We start from the raw sequence: 19,502 nt of genomic DNA, 5'->3' as shown, positions 1-19,502 counted from the left end.
TACATAGATTTCCCCAGCTGATTTTGTTTTCCCATTAGCCATTTCCACCGTAAAGGTTTCATTAAGCTTTTAGGGTTGTTGTTTTAGCAGGTGTTTGAATTTATTATTCACAAAGCTTCGCTCTGCTCCGGTATCAAACAGGATGCATGCATATGAGTAGTTAAGGAGAAACGTACCGGTGACGACAGCGGGATCCTGAACCGCTTCTCCTTGACCCATAGTCAGCACTCTTCCTGCTGCTCCTGTCGCCTGGTTGTTTGCATTGGGACAATTCCGCCTGAAATGTCCGGTCTTCCCGCACCCATAACAGGTATAACTGGCTCCATCCTTTGTGTTGTTGTTGTTGTTGTTGTTGTTGTTGTTGTTGTTGTTGTTGTTGGGCATCTGGTTTTGTGGAAGATGGGTCCTACAATACTTTGCTGTATGGCCCTTCCGGTTGCATCTTGTGCACATCATCTCTCTGCATTGCCCGTGGTGATGGCAGTTACATTTGTTACACTTGGGAAGATTCCCTGTGTACTGTTTCGGAGTATTCGACGTGGATGAGGCTGGAGCATGTGGTGCTGTGGTAGCTTGGGTTGCTGCATGGACAGTCACTGTCTGTTGCTTCTTAGATGATTCTGAATTCTGTTTACCTCTTCTCTTGTTGTTCTTCCCTTTCTTATTCTCTTCTTCCTTCTTAACATCCGATTCCACAATCTTAATACTCTTCTTGCTGCCATGATCATACAGTTTCTTGGCCAATCTTTTGGCGCTATCAAACGTATCAGGGTTTGCCGCAATGACATTCCCTTGGATAGGTGCAGTCAATCCCCAGATGAACCTCTCAATCTTTTTCCCTTCTGAGGTGATCATACCTAGACACAAAAGGGATAGCTCGCTAAACCTGGATATGTATGCGTCGATATTAGAGTTCTGAACTGTCAAGTTCCGTAATTCTTGTTCCATCTTTTGTATCTCGCCTCTAGGGCAGTACTCTGCCAACATCATTTCCTTCAGTTCTTCCCAGGGCATCGCGTTTGCCACTGGAAGGGTCATGACTTCGATGTGACCGTTCCACCATGAAAGAGCTTGATCAACAAAGGTACATGCTGCGAACTTGACCTTGCACCCATCTGGACACCCGCAAATTTCAAAGACGGATTCAATTTTCTCAATCCACCTCTTTAGGGCTATGACACCTCTCGTTCCATTAAAGGTTTGTGGCTTGGCGTTGGTAAAGTCTTTGTAAGAGCATGTCTTGGTAGGTCCTTGATTTATTCCGTTGTTTGAACTTCCAGCCCCCTGCCCGTTTCCTCGCCATTGTTCCCTTGGTGGATTTACGCCATGGCTGATGTGACTGCAGCAGATACAACTGCTTGAAACGCATCTGAGTTGACTTCCGGTGGTGTCGGTGGTTGGTTATTTCCGCGGTTTGGTCTCTGAGGCATCTTGCTGTTACGGAACAGAAAGATGTTGAGTATGTATTGTTTTTAAGTTGAGAATTTCGTGAATCGATTTTTGTATCTAATTGTTCCCATATATTCACACCAAACAATAATAGTATAAAACACATAGCAGGTCACAACATCACCATAAAACACATAATATTTTTCACTAATAATATCCGTACTTTGATACATGAAAATTTGCTCGAAAGAGCATACATAAAGTTCGGCAGCATAACGACTCTATGAGTAGTGTAATCACTTAAACATGGAGTCGGTAGTACATAATATAGCGAACATAAGAGAACATAGCACTAGTAGGGAAGTCTACTGGTCCTAACATACTAGGAAGCGCCCAACGGTGGCAGCGAGATCATATACCGAAGTGTTGTGCCAACAACTGGGCCATCTCAGTCATCTCTCCAATGACTTCATCTCTTTCCTGTTCAGCCTGCACCGCTCGTGCTTCCATGGCGAATAGCTGTTGTCGTAGTGCGGCGCCCTCAGCCTCCGGAGAACGATTCTCTCTCATGGGATTTCCTGGTGGGGCAGGGTGGTTCTGCTGTGTCTCGCCGGTAGGTGGTGTGATCGAGGCTTCGTCTGTGCCTCTTTCTTCCTCCACATCGTCATCGGTCCCATCAAACTCGTAGTCTGTGTCTGTGTACTCGTCGGGTCCAACGCCGTGCGCTCCCCCTTGTTCTTCCTCGGGGTTGTCCTCAATCATTCCGTGGGCCACTAAGACCTGATGAAACTGAATGCCCTGATGCTCCTCTTCCATGGTGACTGTGAGGGAGAACACGTAAGGAGGTATATAAATAAACTATTATTACTCCTAAGATTTGTTATTTATATATAAAAAGTTGGGTTGATGCGCTCCTCTTCTTTAACAATAGGGTATGCCTTAGGTTTACTGACCATCGCGATCGTTCCAGGGCATGTGATAGTTGTATTACGAAGAAATGTAGTTGATCAGGCTACATTCATCCCTAATACAACTATGAACAGTCCTGGCTTAACCGGGACGTCAGGTTCTCCCAATCATCTTATTTGATTTGTTATTATGTTCATTTTTCTAAGTCGTACAAGTAAGAGTGTTTATTAGCACATTTTATTTGTTTTGTTCAGAGTTATTTAGTCCCTTGTTGGGTTTATAGTTGCATATCAATGTGTGGTTAAATATGCCAGTTCAGTATAAATAGAGCTCTGATACCAACCTGTCACACCCCCGAACCAGACGGCGGAAACGTCCGAGGGCTCGCGTGACTTAAATTGAAATATCATCACAATGAATATACATGAAACATAACACATTCATCACCAAACATTACATAGTACAACTGGCATTGTTTACATCAAGTACATGGTTTACATTACATGATCCCAAAATATAAAGTGTTCGGTGATTAGCAACTACAAAAGAAACTTTCAACACACTGGATGCTTCCTCGTTCTAACGATTACCTGAGAATACAAGTTATTTTGAAAACGGTCAACGTATATAATGTTGGTGAGTTCATAAGTATGTTTGATGTAAAATAGTTTATGTCGTTCGTAAAACCCAGAAAATCCGATATTTTCTGTAATAAGACTTTTCATGAAAATGTTGTGATGATCCTGTAAGTATATGCGTAAATGGTTTCAAAACGTGTATAAATGAGAAGTTTTGCATTATAGTTTTTGAAAGTACAAGTGAGTAAGATTGGTTTCCCCGGAAAACCCGATGTTTTCCGATAAAAAGTTATGATTGTTTTGTATTATTGTATCGTCACAGCAAATGAATATGATTTCCCCTGATTACTTAAATGGTATCGGATTTCTATGTGAGTCGTTATAACCATGCATGATAATGACTAGTTCGTCTGTCTTGGCATTCTAATGAACACCGGAATTGATCTTAAGATTTTTTCACCCTACACTGCCCGAGTCTAACTATAGCGAACAGCTTAGGTGTGGGGGAGTCACCCCCGTATAGATCTATACACAAACTCTCGATCTCCCTCCAGGAGACTTTGATTACAACTACAGACTACGACCGACACTATTTGGTGTCACCCGTTATTACTCACTTAATCCACATGAATTTGATTAACCTTGATTAATGACCTGATTTTAGTTTACTTTGAAAAGAAGGTAAGCCTAACAGACGAGGAGAAGAGGACTACTAGGCCCTACTAATTACGTATGTTATTTAAGGCTGTCGAGTATACGAAAGGCGCGTTGGCCCATTTCGCATAAGATTTATTTGGACCTTACTAGCAATGCTAATGGGCCACTGAGGCCCAATAGCATGTAAAAGCTATTGAGGGTCCCTTAAGCATGTAATTGGGTCACAGGAGGCCCAATAACATGTATTATTTATGTTGGGCCCAAAAGTCATGTTAATGGGTCACGAAGGCCCAATAAGCATGATTAGAATCTCTCAAGCCCAACAATTAGAATGTTTACTTGTTTTTGTATAGTATTAGTGTTGCGAAGTTGTTTAATCGATATGTCGTAATAATCACGAATTTGTTTTATAACGATTCATAGATTTATAAAAATAGTTATTTTTCTATTTAAAATCCATAATTTAGAAAGTTTTGTATATTTTGACCCAATTATTTTATTATTAACATAATTGACCAAAAATATTAGTTTGACCTATTCAGCCCTTACTTTGGTAAAGTTGGCAATTTTTAGCCCTTTTTATGAAAAATGACATATTAGGTCCTTGAACTCTTTTTCTTGACATTTTTGGCCTAAACACGTAATTAAATAATGTTTTAAGCCCAAAGTTTTATTTTGGACAGTTTCAGTCCCTTAGTTAAAAGATTTGCATTTAAATCCACACTTTTCGCAATTTTTACACTTTTTACCCAAAATCCAAAATCTTTGCATTTTTAGTCCCTTTTGATAAATAAGGCCATTTTAACCCCTGAAATAGGTTTATTTACGTTTATAGCCCCTGTTTTGAGAAAAATTTCTATTTCAGCCCCTTAAATTTGATTTTTCGCATTTTTGGGCCTAAATAGCCGAAAAACCCAAATTTTAGCCCATTAGGCTAAAATTTACATTTTTAGTCCTTTAAAAAGCCTAATATTTATAAAAACTCTTATTTTGGCTGTTTTGACCTTGTGATCCTTGTAGAAACCGTGAATGACATCTTTTTCCCCATCTTTTGTTTATTTTTCAAAAATAGTCCAATAACAAATTTTTATGTTGTAGTGTGTTATTTTAAAGCTTGTATAGTAGTTTATCTTGACATGTTAAGTGAAATATGACCTAGATCACATATTTTTCCTTCTTGAACTATAAATCTCGAAATATCTTTCATTTTTAGTACATATTTACCACAAAAACACAAGAAATCACACATAACATACAAATACACATAGATCTTCACATTTTACTTGTATTCTCCCCCATAAATCATATGAAAACCGAAAATAGAGGGGTATGAACTAAACTTGCTTAGTTGTTTTGGTTTTGAGGAAGATGTAAAGAAGATTTTTGGGTCCTAGCAACACCTTTGAGTAGATCTCGAACTTGAGATGATTCAAGAAATGATGATGTTCTTGTGGAAATCCTCTTGATACACAAGCAAAACGTCGAGATTTTGGAGGGAGAAGGAAAGGAATACTTGAGAGTGATTAAGGAAGATGTTAGAAGAAGTTTATGTGTGTGGGTTGTGGCTCTCGGCCGAGATATCAAGAAGAGAGGAGAGAGAGAAACCTTGATGCATGTTGGATCATAAAAACTTGCATGGAAGTATGAGATGCAATTGTCTTGTTATTTGATGTGTAATATGGAGGTGCACCTCCAAAGTCAACCTTCATTTCCCTTTATATATATATATATATATATATATATATATATATATATATATATGTTGGGCCAAGAGGGAGAAAGGAGAGAAGGGGTTTGGGCCTTTAGTGCTTGAGTCCGATAATATGAAGCCCAAATTGATGGTTTTCGACCCATTGGACCCTTAGGGTAGTTTACGGCCCAAATTGCATAAAAGAATGAGTTTTATGGCCCATTAGGGCTTATTGGATTTGTTATGGCCCAACAAGGCCCATTAAGGCAAACCACTCCATTTTGGGCCCATTATGGCCCAAAAAGTTAAGTTTCATGAAAGTGGGTTGAATTAGAGCCCAATTACGAGTTCTAAGCCCAAAATAGTCACATTGGAAGTTTATTGGCCCATTAGGCCCAATAAGGAAATCCTAGTCCATAATGGACTTAAACCGGGATTTCTAGGGTTTTCAACTTTACTTGATGAATCTAGGTTTGAATGTGCTTCCATAGGTTGAAATTCAAGCATAACATGAATTAGGGTTTACGAGTTTACAGTAGATAATGTTTACAAGAGTACAGAATTTCCTAGCTTGAATGCTAGTTGTGACAGTATTGATGAGTATAATATATTTAAATCAATACATCAATACATATATAAATACATGAATAATTGAAGCAATACATTGCTTCTAAATCCAACAAAAGTACAACCAAATTGAAACCTTCACTCTTTACCTATGAATTAAACCCAAATAAACATATATAACTTGTTATCTTAAACTAAAAGTACATTAATAATTGAATGTTAGATTATGGAAAGGGCTGCAGTTCTGGAAGACAATTGGATCACTCAATTTGTTTCTTCTTCTTCTTCTTCGTGGCTGCCAAAGAAACCACCGAAGGTGGCTGTTTCCGGTGAGCAATGGAGGCAACAGCCTCTCCCACTTCCTTCTATCTTCCCCTCAAGTTCATGATGGATCTAAGCTGAACCACACTCACAAGCAACTTGTAACGTCCCGAAAACCACAAGGTAAAAAATTCATTTTTTAATATAATCAAAACACCAATTCTCTTTTACTCAAACATTTAAAAGTATATCATAATAAAAAGTTATGAGAGTACAATCCCAAAATCACTAAGTTGCGTAAAACATGGGTGTATGTGTTGCGATCAAGTTGGGCTCTTCCCTTTTAAACCGGAAGTACCTGAAACCATAAACAATAAACTGTAAGCACAAAGTTTAGTGAGTTCCCCAAAATACCACATACCATACATATCATACATGTCATAGAAACTGCTATGTGCCAACCATAGTCTTGTTATTATGCCACGAGCCGTATCATGGTCTTTCATTGCCAGGCCGTGGGCCGAAACCCTGGGTTTCACAGACAAGTGCCAGGAGCCACCTCCTGGTCTTCCATGCAAGCATCACAAAGACAACCAGCATACAGTCTACAACTAACTATCTACTTAACTGTCAGGGTCCGACCTCGGGTCTTGCATACAAATTTTCCAGGAGCCACCTTCGGGTCTTTCATACAAATGCCAAGGGTCACCCCTTGGTCTTCCAATAATACACAAGTCAATGGGCCGGCATGGGTGCCTTCGGACCATAGTATAGTGCGGAGACTCACCTCAAACCAGATAACTGAACACTCGAGCTGCTGCTACCGAAATCCTCGCACTAACAACAACAAATAACATTCCATCGATAACTGGTTCCCAACCCAAACAAGATTTCTAGCCCAATGACCAACCTTCATGGTAAAAGTCCATTTTATCCCTTTCCTTACCTTGCCAAAATCCGAGGACCAATCCACTAGTATCATAAGCCTAATCCCTTAAATGACACCACAAGACCCAATAAGGCTAATATCCAAATTGGGCCTAAACCCATCATGGGCTTAATCCGAGAAGGCACAATATCCTAAAAGGCCCAAAATATCCAATGGTCAACCCGAGTCAAACTTCTGGTAAATGGTCCTATGTTTTCTCAAGTTATACATGCAATAAAAAAATTATCCAAAGCATGAACCCTAAACTAGCATACAATTTTCGATTTTGACATGAAACTAAGTTAGAAGAATACCTTTTGATTGTAGCTTGAAGATCTTCAACCTTTGAGAGCTTAGTATCTCAAATGTGATACCTCTAATAGATCACAAACACTAAGAGCAAATTGGAGGAATATGAGAGAGAGGCTAGGGATCACAAAATCGGCTGGCTATCCTTCTTAGGGTTCAGTGGCCGAAATTAGGAGTCTCATAGGGTCTTTATATAGCTGAGCTACTAAAGTTTCAGTCAAAACTCTAATCTGATTGCTTAAGCCATAAGCAATCCAGTGGATCCTTCCAGAAGGCCACTTATGGACGAATTCATCTATGGGCTTCCAAAGAATTCGTCCATCCATTCTATTGGGAATCCACAACCCATCTTGCAATTATCTTATAATTACAATAGCAACCCCATTAATTTAATTAATCTCTTTTTATCACTAAATTAATTCCAAATTAATTCTTGACCAATATTAATTAAATAATATGATTTCTCAATTAATATAGTATTCTTATAATATATTAATAAATCACAATTAACCTCTTTCTCCATAATTCATCCAGTCAAGTTGCTACGGTGAAGGCAACTCAAAAGGACCATGCTACAGTCAGGTCAAGTACATACCAATTATAGTTACGGGCTTAGACACCTAATCCAACATATGAGTCTTGAATCAGGAAGACGATAGAGAAATTGATAGAGGGAGAAAGAGGGACGCAAGAGTGAGTGAAGAAGAAGTTTCAGGTTGAAGTAAGATTTTGCAGGTGAAAGAGAGAGAGGACGATTGCATAAGTTTTGGTGCTCATCGGAGTTCTGTTGTTCACCGGAGATCTTGGTTTCTAACGAATCACACACACACATCTTAGTTTCGTCGGAGGTCCGGTCTCACCCCACTTCATCCAAAGGAAACTTTATTTAAACCCATGAATTTTTAACAGAAGGAAAATGTGTCACACCCCCGAACCAGACGGCGGAAACGTCCGGGGGCTTGGGCGTGACTTCATCTTGAAATATCATTACAGTGAATATAAATGAAACATAACATCATCATCATCATGCATAATTTAATACAACTGCCATTATTTACATCAAGTATAATCTTTTAAATTACATAACCAAAACATTCATTGAATGATGTTTAACAGTACACAAAACAAAATCCCACATTCTTGATGATTCTTCTGCCTAACGAGTCCCTGAGAATACAAGTTATTTTGAAAACGTCAACATATATTATGTTGGTGAGTTCATAAGCATGTTTGATTGTAAAGTTTTGTATAGTTCGTAAAGCACCAGAAAATCCGATATTTTCTATAAAGTGGTTTGAAAATGATGTGTCAAAATCAAGTATTAATGCATGTGTGTTTACTGCTTTTGAAATGTATAAATAAACAAAAATTTAATCCAGATAGAAACCTTGTATTTTTCTGTTGTAAGTGGAAGGTAATGTTTAAATGTATTTATCCCAGAAAATCCGATATTTTCTGCATATAAAGGCATCGTAATCATAAAATTTCTGAGACCGTGTATCGATGTATGTTTGTTTTTAGTATCGTCTAGATTTGTATAAATATATCGAAATCTTTGATGAAGTTAGTCTCTAAGTGAGTCGTTACAACCATACTTGATAATGACTAATTCGCCCGTCTTGACGTTTTCTGGCGCCTGTTTTGATGTAGGTAAGGTTTGTCGCCCTAGACTGGCCTAGTCTAGCTGTAGCGAACAGCTAAGGCGTGGGGGGTCACCCCATATAGATCTATACACAAACTCCCGCTCTCCCTCCAGGAAACTCTGGTTATAACTACAGGCTACGATTGTACACTCAAAGGTGCCAACCGACAAGTCTCACTAGAATCTCAACCTCTAATACCATGTTTAATGTTTACGTGTATGTTGTATGTTATCAAATCCAAAGGTATATATATATATATATATATATATATAAGTATACGAAGTTCAATAATTATGTAAAGATATAGTTATGATCTACTAAGCATGTAAATTTTAGTCCAAGCCCAATTAGCATGTAAATGGATCACAAAGGCCCAATGACATGTAAGTGGGTAATTTGGGCCCAATAGGCCTGTAAATGGACCACGAAGGCCCAACAACATGTGACCCATAATTCAGGCCCAAATTAACATGTAAATAGGTCGCATGGCCCAATAAACATGACATGGAAAATATTGGGCTAAATATACACTTAAATGGGCTCTTAAGGCGCATTGGCCATGTAACATGAATATTTGGCCCAATAATTGTTATCGATGTATTTCACCCACTTGTTATTATTTCGTTGATTGTCTTAGTTCGAGATTTACCGAATTGAATATAAAAGTCATCTTTTGTAAAAACGACGGTCTTGGCCAATAAGCCTCAATTTTTCAATTAAGGCCCAATCTTAATAAATTAACACTTTTGTCCCCATTTTGCTCAAAACTTGTATTTATAGCTAGTTTTGGTAAAAATAACATTTCTAACCCATTTTTGTCAAAAATATCATTTTTGGCTTGATTTTTGTGAAAATGCACATTTTTATGGTTTTTGACTTTTCTGACCCGGTTGTTGGAAAATTTGAAGAAAAATCATCGTAAGTCGAAATTTGGATCCGTAAACTCTGGAAGTTTGGAAATTTTGTCTACTTTGTTCATAATGTTTCTCATAATTTTTAATGGTCTCTAACAAGTGTGAAATTGCTCACCTTCAGAGGCTGGTCCGAAATTATTTCAAATGTGATAGGCAGTTTTGTAAAATTCGCCAAAAATTATAGAAAAATCGTATGAAAATGTGAGAGTAGTCATTTTAAAGGTTCAAATAGGATCGATAGATTCTATGCAGACAAACAATTAAGAACGTAATTATGAACACAAGAATAGCTTTGAATGTGTCGTATGATTAATGCTTTAACACCTCAGAAGAGCTCGATTAAGAACTTCGACTGTAGAGGTGTTTAGGGTTACAAAACTAAAACGATAATAATCATGAACGTTAACCTTTTAATGCATACATGCATGCATTATTTATAGTCTAACCCTACTAGCTAATCACGGATGGACAGGCCCAATCCGGATACAAAACACAAGCCCATGACGCAACACAATAAGACCCAACAATCTCCCCCTTTGCGTCAATGGAGCCGAAAGCTCACTTCGGTTGAGCTGCAGAAGACTTCTTTATTGTTTTGAACACCTTCGGTATGATGGCCAATAGATGATGACGGAACGTTATGTACCACCGAAGCATGTCCGTGAAGTTCTTCTTATCTGCTTCTGAGTTCTGCTTGCACCGATGAATAATATTGATAATGTGCTCCAAGCAGTCTGTTGAAAACAGATGTTTGTCAACAAGAGCGAATAGAAATCTGTGAGCTTTGCCTCTTGTAAACATCACAGTAAGATGTGTAGAATCGATTTGGCCCATCTTCATCTTATTCACAACTCCTGGTTTCGGTGTTGGCTTGATAGTTGGTTTCTTGTTCATTACTTTCGCTATCTCCTGATCCATAGCAGCAACCTCATGGATGTAAGAAGCCAACATCCTCTGCAAGTGATCCAGTATCGGCTCATATTCCTTCGGATTGGTGAGCAGAATGTTAAACAATAGGATCCAGTCATGAGGATTTAGACTTGGAAGGTCTGCCAGGGAAATAATCGACACCGAGTTTGTTGATCCTCGTGTGATTTTACAATTAACATTGATGAACTTCCCAGCAGGCGTAGGTTTTAGTACCTTGACAGTAACTATTTTTTGTGCGCTCCATGTCAAGTACTGCGGTTGACCATACTTCAGATAAAAGTCTATAAGCTCACGATCAACTTTCGGATGAGGGAAAGGAACTTCAACAGTCGAATCGAAACAATGAAACGTGAATGCCTTTCGTGTTATCGGCATGTCGAACTGTGAGTCCTTAGAATTGTCACAATCAAATGAAGCAACAGGTTCCAACCAGTAAACACTTGGAAACTCTATAGCTTGATTGATAAGTGCCTCTTTTGTCCATAGGGGAAACAAGGCCTTCTTGCAGATTAAGGCTTCTTCTTCTTCCTTGTTTCTCCTTTCCCTCTCCTCTGCTTCCTTTGCAACCTTCAAGGTTTCATCCAGCTCTTTATCCCTCTTCTTTCGTTTAAGAGCCTCAGCAATAGTTTCTTCAACATCGTCATCACTGTCATCATCAACCTCCTTCTTCTTCGCTTGAGAACCAGAACCTAAAGCTGCATTACCCTTCAGTTCGGTTGTAACTTTGACTTTCGGTTGAGCAGATTCGGTTTCAGTTTTAACCTTTGGTTGATGAGAACCTTCTCCCCCTTGTTTAGGAGGTATGAATCTCTCCGAAACACCCTTCATCTCGTGTAACAACGCAAGGGCAGGAAGAAGTTTTGTAGTTAGATGTTTCCTTATGGTCAAAGTAAGGATAGGATCATGAGCACCAAGAATGTTGGTCAGCATATCCTTGACATCCCCTGCACAGCTTCGAAAAACAGCTCTCTCCGTCTTCAACAAAGTAATTTCCTTTTCAGCTTGAGCGAGCTGAAACTTTTGAACTTCAATTGTGGATGCTTGTCGGGCAAGATCTTCCTTCAGAGCACTTTCTTTTGCTAAATCAGCGTGAAGAGATTCCAGCCGAGAAGACACAGAACTGATAAGTGAAGTGTTCTCTGCTTGGATGGAAGAACGAACATCCTCAAACTTTGTGTGCTCCTCTTGAAAGGTCTTGGAAAATGAATCCACAGAGGCTTGCACCTTGGCTGCAGTTGTATCAGCATGCCCTTTAAGTAACTCGAGAAAGATCTGAGTAGTATGAACAATATCAGCAACAGCATCAGTGGCCTTTTTGCAAGAGGAAGTAGACTCATTAACAGCCTTAGTGGATTTGTCAATGGAGTCAGTGTATTGCTCAAGAGCTGTGTCCAAAAAGGCTTTGAGCACAACACCACTGTAGGACTTGTTGTCATCAAGCAATTTATCCAGTTTCTCATTAATGCTCTGCAAGTGTTGGCGTGTGACTGGAGCATCATCATCCTCATCTGTAGGAAGCCGATAGGGACTGTAGTATGTTGAATCAAACTCATCATTAGCACCACCGAGAGTGGCACCGGAATCGGTTGAGGGTGAGGGTGAAAGTGGTGTGGAAGTAACTGGAGGTTCTGTTTCAGTAGTTGCCCCCGTATCAGATACGTTGACTCTTACTGTCGGTTCAGGAATAGTAGTGGTAGTTGAGTGAGAAATAATAGGAGGTGGTAAGGGAGTTGTAGAAATAGGAATAGAAGTAACTGGTGGTGGTGGTGGAACAGAAGTTGTTGTTTGAGATGTGGTAGGTGGGGGAACAGGAGCAACCGAAACTAGAACTGTCTATTTCGGTGATGGAGGTGGTGTTGGAAGTCTATCATGAAGAGATTCGGTTGGAGTAGGAGATCGGGGAGGAGTGTTACCTCTCGGTGATTCATGATGAATTTCCTCTTCTTCATCCTCCTCATCATGTTCTGAACTGGGAGGATTGGGACTCTTGGACCTCTTAGCCATCTTCTTAATCTTCTTTGGTTTAGAAGAATCCCCTTTCTCAGACTTTCGCTTCTTGGACTTGGCAGACTTAGACTTATCATCCGCTGTTGGCTCTTTCTTGGTAGTAGTCCGTTTCCCTCGGTTCCCAGGCTTGTCCACAGCATCCAGGGCAGCCTGCTGTTCGGGAGATAAGACTCTCGGTTCCTTGGGAGGAAGTTTGCGATAGTTAGCCATGAGTTTACTCTCGGCTGTGACACATCTGTACATTGTCTCTGGGATAGAGCCAATGTGAGGAAACTTTCTAGGATCAGAGATAATGATTTTCTTGGTGTGGAACGTAGCAATAGACGCGACTAGGGCATCCTTCATTACCGGAATATCCAAAGAATTAATCGCCCTTCGTGTAATGAGAGTCCAGAATCGACCACACGAAATTTCTGAATGCCTTGTAGAAGTGTTGAGGCTTTGCACCACTTGGGACCAGATAAGCGACCCATAGTCGAGATTGATACCATTGTAAAGACCGTATAGAAGGGTCAGAAAACCCTTGCTGGTGCCATCAGATCCACCACTCCTCTCCGCCAAACCCTTGATGAGGAGAGTTAGCAATCCATTCCATTGGGGTGGTAAGCAAGACTTCTTAACCTTCGTAACCGTGGTAAGCACGTCAGTATAGCCCATCTCGTAAAGCATCGAAAACAGTTGGGTAGTGGGGATGAAGTCTGGTGAGATTACAGACGCATCTACAGCAAGTTGCAACTGGGAACAAAATTTCACTTTTGAAATAGAAGCCTTATGAGAATGGATTTGGAAGTAGATTCTTTCCTTGTTCTTGTCATATGAGGCAGTAGAGTAAACCTGTGATAGAAGTGACATAGGGACGGCCTCCACCTGTGTTAGGGCTAGAACCAGTGGTGAATACTTCAAACACTCAACCACCTGTAGCATATACGAATCGTACAGAAAAGGATTGAGTTCAATAATCATGTTCTGATTTGGCTTGATCGAAAGCAATGTTGGCGAAGCACTTTGATCATGAGCCGATGAAGAAGTCGCCATTGTTGAATGAAGAAAGAAGATGAACAGTTTCAGATTGCCTTGTAATTTTAGAGAATTTGTTGCTGGTAAAAGACAAATAAGATTAGAAACCCTTTATATACCGTTGCTAGGAGAGAGAAAGAAACGTCATCATAATGATGAGATCACTGAAACGTCGCCTGAAAAAGCGCGTTGTGACAGGTTGGTTACTCCCAGGTATACGTCAGCACGCGTGGGTATAGAGACCGTTCAAATTGACGCGCCCAAAATTTTATCCTCAATTCGTCGTTTGAAATTCAGTTTCACTCCAAGATTTAGGATAACCCCTGTTGCTCCAAAAGATAAACAAAAAGAGAACCAACAGCAACCAGAATGTTGGAAAATAAAAATTTTCGTGCAATAGAGTGACAAAAGATAAAGAAATAAAGCAAAATGTGTATTGGATGTGAGTGATGTCTATTAGAAGACAGAAAGCAGGTGATTCCGGGCAAGAATCGCTTCCTTCAAAGTCAAGAGAGACTTGAAGTGCTTGAGTGGGTTCCCGAGAAATAACGATCAAGTGTTTGTAGAGAAACATTGAAAGGCTTCTTTTTAATTTATAGGCTTAGGGTGGCTTATCTTCAACCGAACATCCATTCTTAACATAAGACCGAACGTTGGAAGAAGTACTTGTGAGACCGATGTGGTCTGTTGAACAAGTAGGTGGGATATAAAATTTAGTGACTGTTCAAGTGATGAAAATCTCAAAAACAAAAATAAACTGGATCTTTGGGGAAGAAAAGCCTTGGTGTTAGACAATTTCATAAAAGATCACTCAAAAATAAAAAGGAGATTTCATTAGATAACCAGTAAGATCTTGAATATAAGAATTCACCGTCAATTCATTATTGGTGTTGGATTATGGGTTTCACTCAGCACGTGGTGTACATATCTAAGATCACAAACACAGATTTTATGCAACCATAAACCTCAGTGGTAAAGACCGAGAGTCTCAAGGGTTACAGTGGTGAACCGAAAGTTGATGGAGAATATAAGGAGGGTGGCTAAAGAACCGAAAGTACCTTCTGCTATAAAGACATGACTAAGCAGAAAAAATCTTAACTCATTAGAGAAGAGTAAGGTAGCTCTTGACTTGAGTTGATTTTAACAGCCTGATTGGGAAGAAACGATAGGTAGAGATCGAATCATTAAGGCCTTGCTCTAAGTCGTAGAGGCTTTAGTCAACATGCACTAGCATGCTTCTAGGGACCCTTAACTAGTTCAGATAGAAATAATCATACCTGCCTTAGCTCCAAATTCTGTTGTACTGGTATACTTGTGACCTAATTAAAAGAACAAGCAAACAAACACACCACACAAACAAAGCAAACAGACAAACCAAACAAAGAAAAAAAAAATATTTTTTTTTGAAGTTTTGAGATTTTCTGAAAAATAATAAAAACAGAAAAAGAAAATATTTTTGGATTTTTGAAGTTTTCTGAAAAATAATAAAAACAGAAAGAGAAAATATTTTTCGATTTTTGAAGTTTTCTATAAAAAAAAAAACAGAAAGAGAAAAATAAAGTAGCAGAAAACACTCTAAAAAAATTAAAATAATAAACAAAATGTACAACCGAAACCTTATCTTAAAAGAATGAAGCGAAATAAGCCGAGCGTTCGGTTCATTTCGGTTCCTTAAAATTCTAGAGCCGAAATAGACCGAGCGTTCGGTTCATTTCGGTTCCCGAAAATTATGGAGCCGAAATAGACCGAGCGTTCGGTTCATTTCGGTTCCTTAAAATTCCAGAGCCGAAATAGACTGAGCGTTCGGTTCATTTCGGTTCCCGAAAATTATGGAGCCGAAATAGACCGAGCGTTTGGTTCATTTCGGTTCCTTAAAATTCCAGAGCCGAAATAGACCGGGCGTTCGGTTCATTTCGGTTCCCGAAAATTATGGAGCCGAAATAGACCGAGCGTTCGCTCTATTTCGCTTGTCTAATTTTTAGTAAGAGATTTGAGGATTCGGTACCGACTCTGCTTCCATCATTCCCAAGCCTTGTAAAATTTTATTGAAACTCGCTTCAGGTAATGCTTTAGTGAATATGTCTGCCAGTTGACCAAAGGACCGAACGAAATGTACTTCCACATTCCCATCTTCTACGTGGTCCTTGATAAAATGATATCTAAGTGCAATATGCTTAGTCTTAGAGTGTTGCACTGGATTGTGACAAATCCTTATTGCACTTTCTGAGTCACAATAGAGAGGAATCTTCTTCATACTCAGCCCATAATCTCTTAGTTGACTTTGAATCCATATTACTTGAGAGGTACAAGATGCTGCAGCTATATACTCAGCTTCGGCTGTTGAAAGTGACACGCAGGTTTGCTTCTTGGACTGCCAGCTAACAAGTTTACCGTCAAGAAATTGGCATCCACCTGTAGTGCTCTTTCGGTCTAGACCACATCCTCCAAGATCAGCATCAGAAAAAGCTTGAATGAAGAATCCAGATCTAGCAGGGTACCAGAGACCGAGAGATGAGGTTCGCTTCAGGTAACGGAAAATATTTTTCACCGCCACCATGTGAGGTTCTCTTGGATTAGCTTGAAACCTGGCACAATAACAAACAGAAAACATAATGTCCGGTCTACTAGCTGTTAGATACATAAGGGACCCTATCATTTGTCGATATAGTGTTATGTCAACAGCAGGTTTTTCCAGAGAAGGTGTTAACTTAGTGCCAAACGCCATAAGAACCTTCACTTTTGAATCTCCCGTCATACCAAATTTTGTCAGCAAGTTCTTTGTGTATGCCTCCTGGTTGATAAAGATACCTTCTGGTCCCTGTCTAATATTCAAACCAAGGAAAAAATTAATGGGACCCATTGCGCTCATTTCAAATTTAGTCTCCATCAACTTCCTGAATTCAGCCGTTAAGCTAGGATTCGTGGACCGAAGATGATGTCATCGACATAAATTTGAACTATCATTAGATGTTCGCCTTCTTTCTTTCGGAAGAAGGTTGGGTCAACCGAACCTTGCTTAAATTTCGACATTTTCAGAAAGCGAGATAAAGGTTCATACCAGGCCCTCGGTGCTTGCTTCAAACCATATACAACTTTATCCAGCACATAGCAATAATCAGAGAATTTCTCGTTCACGAACCCGGGAGGTTGCTCAACATACACTGTTTCTTCTAGTTCTCCATTCAAGAAAGCGCATTTATTGGCCATCGATTTTTCTATAATTGCCTTGAAAGTCCTTCCTGCGAACATTCTCTTTGGGGTATAATCGATGAAATTGAAGCGAACCTGTGAATGAGTTCTTCTTTGAAATTGGTTCGCTTTGGGTATGATTCTTGGCGTTCAAAACTCAAGGATCGGTATAAAGGCTCGTGCTCGAAAAGAACATGGAACAAATTTATGTATGTAAGCTCTTGGAACGAAAGAGCTTGGAGCGAAAGAGGGAAGAATAATAAGCGAACCTGTGAATGGTTTCGCCTTGGGATAAAGCTGATGCACTTGGACCGAACCTGGAACAAAGACCTTGGGTTCGCTTGTTAATGGTTGAAGCGAACGAAGGAAGGACCGAAAGCGAAAGGGTGAATCGTCTGAAGGAGCTTGAAACGGAAATAGAAACGAAAGGAAATGAACCTTCGGTTGGGTTCGCTTCAGGTGTATAATTGCATGAGCTCGGTATAAACCTTCGCTTTGATATCAATGGTCGTGTTCGCCTGTAACAATTCGTTTATAACCATCGTTCCAGTTGTGTTCTTTTATTCAGACGTCTTGGGGAAGAAGATACCATGTTACATTTATGGTCCCTGAAATTTCAGCGAATTGACTCCTTTGGTCCCTATGCGTTTCATGCCTTGGCAGTTTTGGACCAATTCCAGATTTTGTTACAAATAAAGGGGTTTATTGGTGCATGATTACAATTCCAGCCCCTGAGTTTCTGGAAAGTGACCATTTCAGCCCATTTTTCGAAAAAGTTTACAATTTTAAGGGCTGGTGAACAGTTTTGAATTCTTTAACGCACATATTTTTTTCGTGAACAGAAAATTAAAGATTCCATCAAGTCTTGGCGGTTCGGAAAGTCGTTTTTCGTGATAAAGTCAAATTTTCACGACTTTTTCAAATTTTATACTTCATTGTGTATATCATTTTGTCGCGGGGGAGCACAGTAATTTTTTATCCATTCAAGATCATTCTCATGACCATTTGAAGGCTTTATAATCATATTTTTTTATTATAAATCGGGGGAGAATTTGGTATGGTCATTCGAAATTGGATTTGTGACTTTTCAAAGTTGAAGATTTTTTATAAAGCTTGTGGTAGAATTATGAAGGTAGCTTTTACAGTAGAAGTTCTTCATCGAGCTCTGCTAAAGCTTTCACAGAGAAGTATCCTTTACAGCGGAAGTTCTTTATCGAGCTCTGCTAAGGACTTGTTATATCTCCAACTTCTAGTATTTTCTCGATCAAGTGACATTACGAATCTTAAAGTTTGGGTTGTTACATGATATTTTTTGATGGCTTATATCATTAGCTTATTTGAAGATCATTGTGACTTGGAGGGGGAGCTCTTCAAAGACAAGAAGTGATTCGGTTTCTTTGTTCTGAAATGGGTTTTTATGGCGGGTTTGGTTTTCATGAAGATTTTTTTTGGGATTACATTCGAAAATGAAGTTTAAAGACATTACTTCAGTGCTTGGTTTATATATCCTAGAGCCCGTGTTTGAAGACTATTGAAGAATCAAGATTCGTGGATTGCTTCACATATTCCTTGTTGCAGATCTTTTTATTTGCTGGATGCTTGTTTTGGAAGTTAAAGCATTGTCATCCATTCCATACTTTGAGGGGGAGATTGTAGGGTTTCAAAACACTCCATGGATGATGGCAATGAGCCCCTTTGATGTATTGTAGGTTAAAAGCCCAAGACTTGTCTTTTCCTTATAAATAGTCATGTATTATTCACAATTAGGGTTAAGAGTGAAGCAAAATGTAGCCGCCACGTTGTGAGGTTTCTTATGTAGTGTTAGATTCTTTAGTCTATGCTGAAAGTGTAATTTATTCCTCTTATTGAATAAATCGAGTGATCATTCGACATAATCTTCATTATTTGTGTTTGTTCTTATTTTCCGCATCTTGTTCATCAAATCTCAATTAGGGTTTTAATCCCAACAATTATCATTAAGGTGGTCAAAACAGTTCGAGATTGGACAAAAACTTTTCTGTCAAGGGCTGGTTTTTTAGTTTAGTTTATAGATCTTTGAACCCAACACTCATTTTTGCTATTTTAAGTGTATAAATCCCAGATCTACAAGTTTACATGTATTATATGTGATAACACATACTTTTCTCAAGGTTTGCATGTAGATCCAAGTGATAAACTTCATATTCTTAACATATTTCTAGATTTATGAAGAAAACAACACCTAATCACAAAATCAACTAAGAAATCACACAAGACATGCATATAACACATAGATCTACACATTTTACTTGTATTCTCTCCCAAAAATCATGTAAAAACCGAAAACAAGGGGGTATGAACTCACCTTTGCTTTGATGTTTCGGTTTTGAAGAAGATGAAGAAGTTTTCGGCCTTGATCAAACTTTCCTTGAGTGGTTTTCGAAATCTATGAAACAAGGAGGTATATTCCATGGAATATTATGGTTTAAGAAGAGATCTTTAAAGAAAATCAAGAAGTTAAGCCATGAATCCCAA

This window comes from Lactuca virosa, chromosome 6 (genome assembly GCF_052849685.1).
Source record: "Lactuca virosa cultivar CGN04683 chromosome 6, Lactuca_virosa_CGN04683_v6, whole genome shotgun sequence".
NCBI classification, from domain to species: domain Eukaryota; kingdom Viridiplantae; phylum Streptophyta; class Magnoliopsida; order Asterales; family Asteraceae; genus Lactuca; species Lactuca virosa.
Note: the sequence above shows the minus strand (reverse complement) of the source record.